This window comes from Onychomys torridus, chromosome 16 (assembly GCF_903995425.1).
Source record: "Onychomys torridus chromosome 16, mOncTor1.1, whole genome shotgun sequence".
NCBI classification, from domain to species: domain Eukaryota; kingdom Metazoa; phylum Chordata; class Mammalia; order Rodentia; family Cricetidae; genus Onychomys; species Onychomys torridus.
Genome location: NC_050458.1, coordinates 6,629,639 through 6,642,810, shown reverse-complemented (window position 1 = coordinate 6,642,810; position 13,172 = coordinate 6,629,639). Strand labels below are relative to the sequence as shown.

Genomic DNA, 13,172 nt, shown 5'->3' with positions numbered 1-13,172 from the left:
TCCTGAAATCCCAGCTACGTCTGCTGCCTCTTATTTCAGCTTCCTCCTTTTTCCTCCCTGATATTGTACTTCCATGTTTTACTAGACATACTTCCCTACCTTGCAGTTAACTATTTTTCTGTTACCTAAAACACTATAAAATTCAGTCAGTGAGTTCTTGACTTCATACTGCTGTTTTCCATTTCCATATATTTTTCGTTATCATATCCAGTTCCCTGCCAAAATCCTCCTTCTTGTATTTTGCTAATTTAAACATATTTATTTTCTAAGTCAGTGCTTAGGAACTCCATCATCAGAATCGTGTTATGCTATCCCTTAGTTTCAGTTTTATGAACTTGTCTACTATATGTTTATTTTCATATTTGTAAGATAAAATATATTTTTAATAATTTTTTAGATTTTATTTGTTTCATTGTATGAATTTTATTTGTTTTATGTGTATGAATGTTTTACCTGCATGTATGTCTGTGCACCTTGTGTGCCTGGTGCTCAGAGTCCACAAGAGGGTGTCAGATTCTGTCAAACTGGAGTTAGAGATGGTTGTAAATCACCATGTGGTGCTGGGAAATAAGCCCTGAACCTCAGCCAATGATCTTTACCGCTAAGCCATCTCTCAGTCACTGACATAAATATAAATGGTAGAAATTTTTGAGACTATGCATAATACTACTTTCTGCCAGGAAAGAATGATCCTGCTTTGACTAGTGAGTAGATTCATTAACAATCCTGGATATCTATAATCTAATCAAGATTAGCGTTCAGCTTTGTTGTATAAGTAGACTTTTGTTGAAATTGGGTCTCATGTAAGCCAGGCTGGCTTTGAACTCACAGGATGATGTTGAGCTCCTGATCCTCCTGCTTCTATCTCCCATGTGCTGCAATTACAGATTACACCACCATGGGCATTAGATGGCATTAGACCATTCTCTTTCTGATTCATCCTTGCCACTAAAGTGTAGACCTCAAGGTCACAGCCCAAAGCTTGGGGATTAACCAGTCTCCATGTCAGTAACTCCTACTCCAAACTAGCTGTATTAGACCAAATTCCTTATTATGTCAAGAGCTCTTCTGAATTTCTCAGGCTCTTGGCCATCTTTACTGGAAACACATTCCCATAGGGGAAAGAAGCCTGAAACCCCAGCTCACCTTTTGGGTTTCCTTCTTCTCCGGGTCTTGTCCCCACAGTCGCCACTGCTGTATTAGCTCTCTGTTACTCTCAAACAGATGGATTTTACATTGATCCAGTTTGTCTAGTTGCTCTCTGTAGAAGGGTTAGTCCAAATTGCCTAATCCACCATCATCAGAAGTGCACCTCTCAACTTTTCTCATCTGTAAAATGAGGATAATAATGACAACTTCCTCAGAAGTACTATGAAAAGAGATCAGAGTGTCAATTACATACCAAGTGCACAAGCACTTGGGGCTGTAATTTTGAGCTACCTACTGCCAATCTAAAATAGCCATGAATAATAAATAACCTGTGGGGTTTTTTGCTTGCTTAGTAATCATTCTTTTATAGTTCAAATTTTCTTTGAGAAGCTAGTACTTGATTATTAAATACAATGGTATATTTAGTATTTAGTTATAGTTTTCTCTCCAGTTGTCCAGATTTTCTCTGTCCAAGGGTGAGCAACTAACCCAAACCTGAGCAGACAATCTATCCTCTGAGACTACGAACCTGAAGGAACAGATGCTGGAGCTGGTCAATATATGTAAGAGGCAGCACTCTGATGAGGCCACCTATGAATTTTACAAACTATTCAGAGATAATCCTTTAATTTGCTTTTTTCAAGGCATAGTTATTCAACTTTTCTGATCTAATAAACTTCTAACAAATATATTTTCTACTTGATGTTAAGCAATGTCATTGTGGTAGTTTGAATAGAGAATGGCCCCTATAGACTCATGTGTTTGAATGCTTAGCTCATAGGGAATGGCACTATTCGGAGGTATGGCCTTGCTGGAACAAGAGTGTCACTGTGAAGACTTTGAGGTCTTGTATGCGCAAGCTACACCCACTGTGACACAGGCTCCTTCTGCTACCTGCAGATCAAGAGGTAGACCTCTCAGTTCCTTCTGCCTGCATACCACTGTGTCCTGCCAAGATAATGGACTGAACCTCTGGAACTGTAAGCCAGCCCCAATTAAATGTTTTCCTTTCTAACAGTTGCCACAGTCTCTTTGCAGTAATAGAAACACTAACTAAAACCTTCCTTTTATTTGTTTGTTTGTTTGTTTGTTTTGGTTATTTTGAGACAGTGTCTCACTTTGTAGTCTAGACTAGCCTAAAACTCTTGGCAGGCCTCTTGCCTCAGGTTCCAAGTGCTGCAATTGCAGGCTTGGTTAAAAGGTCAATTTCCATTTCTTGAAACTAAACACTCTGATACTTCAATAGAGAATTCTTTCACTTTCAGACTTTTTCTATTAGCCCATATATTTTTAGTAGTTCCTTTGAAGAAATCAAAATAACAAAAGTTCTGTCTTTCTATTCAGAAAACTAACCAAATTTTCTTTGTTTACTTCTATTATGTGATTAAATAATCCTACCTGATCACTGCTTCCAGTGCTCCCTTTGTGGGTTGTCAACTCTAGTCCTACCCGCCCATTCCTTCCTCAGAAGGCCTGAAAGCTGTCACCTTCATCTCTAAGACATTCCCTTGGTACCTCGTGTCTAATTACATCCTGCTACTGGGAAGCACTGAGGAAAACTGGATGGCAGGAAAAAGTAGACAACTGTACTTTCTTTCTGTCCCTGGTTTCCTGCAGGGACAATGGTGATATTCAGGGAACTCAGGAGAAAACTGCCCGTGGGCTACAGCTCCAGTGACAATAGCCACACCAGTCTACTACCACATACCTGGACAAGACCCACAGGTGATCCCACAACCAAATTTGTGACTATGACGACATTGCACAGAAGTCACATGGACAATTACTGGGGGTTGGGGGGGGGGGGAGCTCAAGATTATCCTCTACTACTTTTTCAGTTTCCTGGGAGTACATCTTATTTCAGCATGAACACATAAAATACAGTAAACAAAAGCTAATGTGCACATCTTGATTTAACAAGTAGATGTTCATGTCTCCCAGCCTCAGCTCTGCTGACGTTCTCAGCTGGTCTTCTTTGCTGTGGAGCTGTCCACTTGCCACTAGCTCACCTGCCCTGATGACAGCCAAAAATGTCTGCAGAGAAGCAATTACTAGAATCACCAGTGTGTCTGGGTAGCAATGGGTAGATGCAGGCTCCAGCATCTTCTGAGGGGGTCGTACATGACTACATGTCCATCTGAGGTGAGTCATCCCCATGACTATCAGCTTTCTAAACCAGTAGCCCGCAGCTCCAGGTGACCCGAGCACTTACACCCCTGCTTTGACATCCATCTCCTCTCCTCCTCTCCCAGGCTAGCCCTGACGGTTTCCTGTGGTCACTGGTCTTTCCAGAAAACACAGATAATTAACACTTATGCTAACTAATTCCCATGTTAAACTTGCTTTGGTTGTGACATTTAGTACAGTTTTATATTCTTTTTCACAGGGTTTGTATTCTGAATACACAACTTCAGAGGCACAGAATTTCCTGTTCTAGTTGTGATGCTTGTGATTCTTGCCCTCCTCTGACATCCCTCAGTCTCCGAAGAGTCTCTTTATTTTCTTTATTCTCGCCTTAATATTTATGTCATTTCAATGACACCCAAAGCAAAAGAAATCTGACCATCCTAAGTTTAAATAACCAGAAGTTCAATCACAAAAGGCAAGAATTTCCTCAGAAACTCTGTCTTAAAATGAAATCTCATTTTATCATAATTGTTACTAGAAATTTTTTTCATAAATACCAAATGCACACTTTAGTTAAAAAAAATCTTAATGTCAAATATTAAAGGTAAGTATAATTTAATTGAGATAGAAATTAAAATGTGAAGCTTTCTTTTTATATTTTGTTTTGTTTTGTTGTATAGTTTAGTTGGTTTAGATTCTTGTTTTTATTTGTGTGGGGGTTTTGGTGGTTAAGTGGTTGGGTGGGTGGCTTGCTTTGTTCTGTTTCTCTTTTTTAAGACTTGGTCTCAATATATAGTATACTGGATAGCCTACAACTTACTCTATAGACCTAGATGGCTTTGAACTCACAGCATTTCTTCTGCCTCTGCTCCTGACTGCTAAGATTACAGACATGTGCACCAGGCCCCGCTTGTATATCTTCCTTTAGATTCTATTTGTTATATAATTTCAACTGTATAGAACCAACATACAAGCAAAACAATAAGCCTAATAAATACAGTACAAAATAGCAATAAGATAATGTCAAGATATATTAACTCATCTGAAGTTTTAAAAAACATCTGCTTACTTGGGAGCACAAAGCAAATGTCACAGTCATTCAAAGGTGCACTACTGTTTGAGTTATGCTCCTCTCCTGCTTCCATCCAAACACTGCCCATCACTACCCCCACATACCATTCCTCCCATCTGCTCTTCTTGCATTGCCATTATATTTAGAACAAGATCAAACTCTGTGCTGTGCCAAATAAATCCCTCTGCCCAATCGAGTCCTTACCTACTGTTCCATTCTCAATTTATCTGCTTTTAGCCTCAAGACAAATATAAAGAAAATAACTGAGTCACAAACATGCAATGCTAACTGTGTGTGTGTGTTGATCTGTATCCCTCTCCTTCCCTCCCTAACACACACACACACACACACACACACACACACACACACACCTCCTAATCCTTGAACAAGACTGTCCTATACACTTACATTCCTCACATACTTTCTTGTCCAACAACTTATTTCCTCCTCAAAGTCAATCTCACCTTCCCCGGCTAACAAATAACAGGCAATAAAAGAAAGTGGAATCTGTGAGTTAAATGAATTGGAAAGACGGAGGACATCTATGTTTTCCTCTCTAAGGTGAAGAGAACACTATCCCATGTGTACTTCCCACTTCTCTTCCTCTTCATGCCCCACACCCACTCCCCAGACACAGACACACAACAATAACTGATTCTGGTTTATATTGGGATCAGCTATTAAAAAATTTTAATATAATTCTAAAAATTTCTTTCCTTTTTTCCTTTCTTTCTAATATCAACGTCTTAAAATCCTTCAAGCAAGCTGTGTTTAATTCCTTCAGTGCTCTTCTGAGTGCCTAGATCTATGAGCTCAAGAAGACTAATACAGTAATTACATACAACCATCACCTTCATTCTTTATGAAATGTTGTCAATAATTAACAGTTTGCCTCCAGGGAATCTGCTCAGGGTCATTACTTCGTTAATAAGTCAGTGTCATTTTATTATTTGCCATTTGGAATACATAGTTGATTATTGCTTTTCACATATACTAAAGGCCATGGTGAGATCAAAGAGCAGGAAAAAAGTAGGCGCTCAAAGGAAAATATCATCCACAAACACTACAAGTATTAACTGGAAAACTTAGGAAGACTATAACTGCCACCAAGTTCACAGCTTTACCTTAGCCTAGACCTCTTTATTCTCACTTTAGGACACATAAATAGACACTGCACTATTGATATGATACTGCCACTAAGAGACCAAGAATCACAGCTATTTTATATTGTGATTACTGTATCTTCAGAGATTGATTTTTAAACAGGGTCTCTGTGTAGTGCTGGCTGTCCTGGAGCTCCCTATGTAAGCCAGGCGAGTCTCAAACTCAGAGATCACCCGAGTGGGGTTAAAGGTGTGCACCACCAGGCCTCAAGAGGGTTTAATCATGAAATCACTCTACTCATTATGAACCCAAGAAGGAAATAGCTGAAATTAATTTTAATATCAACCCAATTCATATTAAGCTTTCTACTAAGTAAATGCAATAATCTCTTACTCAAAATGTTAATATTATTCATATCTAGTAAGCCCTCATCTTAAGATTGTCAGGAATTCCCTAAAAACCAATTAAATTCTATTGAAAATAATTTACAGAGAAACTATATCAGCACTAGGAATAGAACAGTAAAGTAATGGAATGCTTTATTTAATTAATATGCATAAGGTCCCAAGCCAAAGGCACAGGAGAAGCCAATACAGCAGAATAGAGGAAAAATACTTTAACATATGACATTACAGATTTCTCTTTAAGAAAAAACTACATTCATTTAGAAAAATAGTTGATGCTACTTAAGAGTTAAAGAAGAAACCTAAGAAATAACTGAAATAGGGGAGGAAAAAAAAACACTGCCCTTATCCTTATAAGTACAAAAAACAATAAAACTCTTTCCTGCAATCTAGCTTCCACAGCTCCAGAAAATACTATGCCAGCTGCCAAGAGAGGAACGCAATTCAACAGTTCTGGCTACTGCAGCACCTATGAACCAGCATGGAAAACAGGCATAAAGGTGCAGTAAGTGGTACTCACATGTCAGTGGCAACCAACAGCTGTTAACAGGACAGAAATCATGCCTGGTACTAGACATCTAGTCAACTTCCTGGGGCTAGTGAGGTCATGGGCCTTAGAAAGGAATCTACCACCTCCACTTCGCTAGACCAGCATAATTACTTCATTCTAAATCCTCTTTTTATACCACAGGTAAGTGCAGAGCATGGGAAGCCCAGCCCCAACGGTCTCCTGCATCTGTGACAGGAGGGGTGGGAAGAGTCTGAGAGCTAGAACCTCAGGCAATCTGTAGTAAGAGTCCCTCTCTTAGGAATGACTGCATAAACTAGACCAGAGCAAAAGCCACTATCAATGGACATGGTAACAAGGAAGGAAAAAATTGGGGGGGGGGGGATCAGTGTCCCATCCTAGACAACCAAAGGTGACTAATGACTTCTGGGAGAATGATAATTAGCCTCTCCCAGAGATGAGCCCCCTTATTGGTTGTCCAATGCAAAGTGGTTACCCTGAAACCGCACACATACAAACAACAAAAACAGTCTCAGCAGGTTGTATTTCTATCTATTCGTGCATACTCTTAGATATATACATATGTGTGTAAAAATAATAATCAAAGAAAAGAGAGACTATCAATTTGAAGAGGAACACAGAGGAGCACAAAGAAGGGTAACTGGGAGGGCTGAATGAGGGAAAGTGATGTAACTCTAGTTAAAAACGTACTTAAAGCCAGGCAGTGGTGGCCCAGCCTTTAATCCCAGCACTCAGGAGGCAGAGGCAGACAGATCTCTGACTGGTCTACAAAGTAAGTTCCAGAACAACCAGAGCTGTTATACAGAAAAAACAAGAATGGGGGACTGGCCCAATTCGGCAGGACATTTGCCACTGAGCTTGGTGACCTGAATTTGATCTCAGGACCCACATGGTAGAAAGAGAAAAACAAATCCCATGAGATCCCCTTTGGCCTCCATACACACAGAGGATGCACACACACTAAATTAGTAAACGCAGAAATTAAAATGGGCGGACATAGTGGCCCACGCCTGCAATCACAGCTCTCAAAGGGCAGAGGCAGAAGAACACTGCAAGTGTGGGCAGCAAAGCAGGACTCTACGACTCAAACATAAAGTAATCAATTACTTTAATTATCCGATTAAATAGAAATCAGAGTGTAGGGGACCCACTTAAATGAAAATGCCTGTCAAGTGAGAGACATTGAAGTAGATGGCTGAGAAAACGTCTTAATGAGTCTGTACCAGATCTATACCCTCTTAAATAAAGCAAAAATTCTAAAGTCAAACACAATGGTGATACACTTACAATCTCACTCTTAGAAACAGACTTCCCTGTCTCAAGAAAAAACCTAATAATGTGCATAGATAACAGAATACTACAGCATATGCAGAGATGACTACAAGATAGGTAAATAGAAGTGAACAAATGTGCAGATGAGGCAGTGATGAGATTACACAGAATTATTTTATTTTTAATGCCTATTGTTGCTATAGTTCAATTTATAATAAAAGTCAAGATAAAGCGAACAGTCTGAATTTCTCATTTCTGCATGATAATCAGAACACTGTGTAAAAGTATCTATAAGAAGCAACTTCAGATGGTCAGAATTCACAGAACTCGTAGATCAAATTAATGAACAACCTTGATACATGTACCCCTGTCAAACTATATAAGTACAAATTAGAGCTTAGATAAACTGCAGAATTTCAAAAACAATGTTTAAATAGTAATGATAAGACTTTAAAAATCTGTCAGGTTACTAACAGCACTAGAGCACAGATGAGATTCGGCTCACCAATTTCAACATGTTATTTATTTAATTTTTTAATAAAAAAGACCACACTTTTTGGTACCAATAGATGAATCTGCTATTATCAACAGTCTTAGAAACACTTCGGTGGGCCAAGGATGTACCTCAGTGGTAGACCATTTGTCTGGCATGCACAATAATTAGATTGAATTCCCAGGGCAGCAAAACAAAAAGTAAACATTTCTTTAGTGGGGTGGGGATTTAGCTCAGTGGTAGAGCGCTTGCCTAGCAAGCGTAAGGCCCTGGGTTCAATCCTCAGCTTTAAAAAAAGAAAAAAAATTCTTTAGTGAAGGTCAAATCCTTCAATGAAGATAAATCATGCCTAGACTCTTACTTCCTCTCACTCTAATCTCGCTTTAAACCCTCAAGACTGACCTTCCTATAAACAAACTTCAGGGGGATAAAGAACATCGGAATGGCGACCCAGTGACCTGAAATAGATTGTGACCGATTGTTAACGTGTATCCTATGTCTTCTGTGCACCGACACCCCGCATTTGCACTCTGGCACAACTCTGTGACACACGAGTTCTATGTTGTTATTGTTACTGTTTCTCTGCCCATGACTAGGTTTTATAGGCCAGGAAAGCCTCACACTTACCTTAAACTACTGATACCCTGCCTCTACCTCCCTAGTGCTGTGCAATAGGCATTCTTACTTCAGTTTAAACATAACGAGACAAAGCACAAGAGATTAAGAGAGTCGTTCAAGCTCACAGAACTAGAAACTGGCAAGAATGACCCACAGCTGACCAAGAGCAAAGCTTTTATTCTGCTCCCACACACCACACTGCCTTGACTCCTAGAAATCGGAAGGAAGCATAGGACTAGGAGGAAGACAGTCAGAAAAGCATTGTTTGCTGGTATAAAAGGCCTAGCCTAGAATGCCTGAGGATCTTTTTAATCCTTAGTACACAAGAAAAAAAGAATGGAGCTCTTTACATTAATTAATTTAGGTTTGACTTATAGAAATTTCCACTAAACCATGTGAAAGCAAGAGTTTTAAGTGGGAATTTTTACTAGGGAATTTTCACCACTTAAACAGAGGTAGGCTGGAGAGATGGTTCAGCAATAAGGAAGACCCAAGGTCCACTCACAGCACCTACATGGTGGTTCACAACCATCCCTAACTTCAGTTCCAGAGGATCGAATGCCATCTGCTGACCTTCAAGGGCATAAAGCACACACACATGGTAGACATACATTCAGGCAATGTATAAATAAATGAATAAATCTAATTTTCAAAAAAAATCAATATTCAAAAAATACTTATGGTTATTTTATTTTTAAAAAAAGAAAAAAATTAAACAGAGGTAAAAGACAAACAGTAGGGCTCAGGCTGTAGCTCAGTGGTGGAAAATGTGCCTAACATATGTAAGACCTTTAGTTCAATGTCCTGAAAACACGTGCTGAGATTAGAGTGCGGAACTTAGACCTGCAATCAAGAGTTCCTGAGTGAGGGATGAACACTGCTTCACAGTGTAGAAGAGTCCAGAATAAGAACCAGTACAGAACTAATTCTACACTAGAAGGCTCCAACAGGCTCATCAGTGAATCAGAAAAGAGAAGGAAAATTGCAGGGTAAGAGCTGGGACAAAGCTGAGAACTGTAAACCAGAAAGGGTGGGAAGAGAAGAGAGTGTTTGAAAACATTGGAAATATTGAAACATATGGTGAATTGTGAGACAGTTTGAGCTATGGCATGATTATATAAATTCCTGCTGCAAAATCTGGTGGCAGATTGGAGGCATGTGTTCCAAAACAATTCCATAAGATTTCCTATTGAAGTTGAAAAAAAAAATGAGTAACAAGGGTTTTGTGTTCTTAACAGTATCTGAGGAGATTTTAATTTAACTTTTCAAATGAAAGCAGCTGGTTTCTCTTAACCTCAAATATTTCAGGATACTTAGTAAGTATAATATATAAATTCACTGGATTGTTTATTCCATATAATCTTCCCTTAAAGAGCACCCACTACTACAGGGAATAGGTGACTAGAAGGCTGGGGCTGGAGACTGACCTAGGGCCTCGCACACCTTCACCTCACTATGCAGCCCAGGCTGGCCTTGAATCTGCAATACTCCTGCCTCAGTTTCCAAAGGAGCACAGATTACCATCCTGTACCACTAGACCCGTCTTAAATTTCAGTATTAAGAAAATAGTCTGCACAAACTCACAAGACAAACCCAGGATAGGGAAGCAGAATACAGAACAGTGACTGTTCCAGGAGAAATCACCAGTAAGAATTCTCACACACAGAAACTATGACACTAATTCAACAGGATTTCTTGACATTTTTCAACAGGTCCTTTTTAATACCTTCCACTATTATTTCAAAGTCTCTCCCTGTAGATCGAACAAACTAGTGCGATCATCCAAACTTCTAAACATAGTATAGAAGAATAGGTGATTCTAAAATTTTAACAGCTAATACAGTAATATCAGTATGTAAACCCAGAAAGTTAAAAATAAATCTTTTCCCCAAATAAACTACATATAGATGGTTGTGTTTACCACATAACAAGAGTTGCAGTCCAAATTTACACAGTCACTCTACAAATTCAGAAACCAGTTTATAAAGCATTGAATTAACCTCTTTAATAGGGTCATGTTTTAATCTTCAAAACTGTGCCAAGCTTTCCCTGATTTCTTCCTCATTAAAATAACAAGTCATGAATTTTCTGATATCCAGTAATTCCCTTAACTGTAAGGCACTGGGCAAGCTTACATATCATGGTCATATAAATACTACTGTTTCCCATAAGGCCAGAAACTCCTGTGCCTCAAACAAAAACAACAGGGCACTTTAAACTCCAGCTAGTTAGCATATTCCTTCCAGGGGACCAAGTTAATCCACACCAAGCAGGTTACAAATTCTCACAACCCACATCGACAGATTATACTCAAGAGTGTCATTAGTTTATTCTCTCAGTAATTCTTATCCATCTGCATGAAGGTGATTCCATATAATATAGATTGGTTTGTCAAAACAGGGTTTCTCTGTTTAACAGCTCTGGCTGTCCTGGAACTCACTTTATAGACCAGGCCAGCCTTGAACTCACAGAGATCTGCCTGTCTCTGCCTTCCAAGTGATTCAATATTTTTAAAATTAGTATCTCTATATTGATGTTGCATACAAGAATGGCTACAACTGACCCCATACATCAGCTTTACCTTCTACCACTTTATCCCTTTTCTGCACCTTCCAAAGTCCTAGTAAGAGAGAAACACTAGCCATTCCCCAAAAGACAGCATAATTTTTCACAGTCCATCTTTTGGACATGTTTAAAATGCCCCTATTCTACATATACTAAATACTTTCCTGTAAGGCTAGCCTGAATGTTCTCTTTGGTTATAAAGCCTCCTTTAAATAGTCAATATTCATACATACTCCTCTCCCTATGTCAGCTCAACATGACTATTTTAAAGCAGCTATTACGTATTTTACTTTTCTGAGGCAGAGTTTCACTATACAGTCCACGCCATCCTCAAGCCCGAGATCCTTCTGCCTCCTGAGTGCTAGGATTACAGTGTGAGAGCTGCTTTAATAATTTGCTTGTATGACTCTTCCCATTAGATTGTAAACACTGAGTATGGAGACTACATCCAATTCCAGTTTCCCAAATTAGTGCAGTGGCTAGTTTATAGCGGACACTCAAAATACATTTGTTTAAACAAAAATCTGAATAAATAGCTAACCCAAAACAGTCTTTTGCTGTCCACACTGGCTACTACTCTGAGAATATTATAGATGCTCCTTAACTGTGTATAAAGAGACAGGTTATTTTTGATTTAAGAAGAGAACATACACTACTTGTTAAATAGGCGCCAAGTAAAATCTCTCCCTGACCATCCACACAATCACTTCACAAAATCTAACTGTTGCTTTGATCACGACTGGGTTATTCTACATAGATCCGTAAAGTATTTTGAAGTTTTTCTCTGCATATTATTTCTAACATAGAAAGCAACCGTTATGTTCAACAGCAGCAGCAGCAACACCTAATATTAAAACATCCCTAGAGGGCCTGTGAGGTGATCAGCCTGAAGACGTGAGTGCAGTCCTGGAAACCAAACGGTGGAAGGAAAGAACTGACCCATCAAATGGTCCCTGGCCTCCACATGTGTGCTATGGCATGTGTATGCCCACGCACATACACTTACAATAAATAAATACATGTTTAGAGATGTCCATATAGAGAACATAAATTGTCAGCGTTTACTTTCATTTTTCTGTCCTCTGTTCTTCCATTTTTCTTGCTTTCTTCTTTTTTCTTTTTTAATTGACTTTTGAGACAGGATTAATGATTAGCAAAACTCATTCATGACGGAAGTCCAAAATGGGTCATTTTAATTTCAAAAACAAAAATACATTTGTAAGATAAATTGATAAACGGTCTTATTAATAAAAATCCTGCAGGCAGATATTGGGGTTAAAACTGAGGAATAGGACAAGCCACAGCCAACCTCACCTCACCGACACCTGACTCCAAAGACAGCTACTTCCTGTCTACCCACACCTATATGCCTTTCGGTTCTGCCATCTCATTTCCTCTCTATATTACTTCCTGTCTGTCTGTACAGACCTCCAGACCTCTATGGTTAGTGCTGGAATTAAAGGCATGTACCACCATGCCTGGCTCTGTTCCCATTGTGGCCTTGAACTCACAGAGATCCGGATGGATTTCTGCCTCCCGAATGCTAAGATTAAAGGCATGTGCTACCACTGCCTGACTTCTATGTTTACTGTAGTGGCTGGCTTTTTCAACTCTGATCCTCAGATAAGCTTTATTAGGGTGCACAATATATTGGGGGCCTCAATATATCACCACATATATTTAACATAATTCTATTAAGCAAATCAGCAAAGGGATTGCAGAACTTTATAAAAATGTATTTAATGAATGAGTATAATGTGACTCCTCAAGTATTTACTGAAATAAAAGTTAAAAATCTCTAAGTGTTGTATTTTTCAAATTTGGCTTCAATAATAAAAA

The 13,172-nt window shown here is 38.9% G+C and overlaps 1 protein-coding gene across 6 annotated transcripts in view; it reads right to left on the bottom strand.

The window, feature by feature from the left end:
- The window catches only part of Rims2 (regulating synaptic membrane exocytosis 2), a 465,362-nt gene that overhangs the window by 430,435 nt on the left and 21,755 nt on the right, over nt 1-13,172 (bottom strand). The window contains exon 1 of one of the 6 annotated variants that reach the window (XM_036208689.1): nt 1,147-1,175. The exons of the other annotated variants lie outside the window; for them this stretch is intronic. The gene's annotated coding sequence lies outside the window, so the exon portion shown is untranslated. Of the gene's footprint in view, nt 1-1,146; nt 1,176-13,172 lie in introns of those variants that run through there. 6 annotated transcript variants of the gene reach the window in all.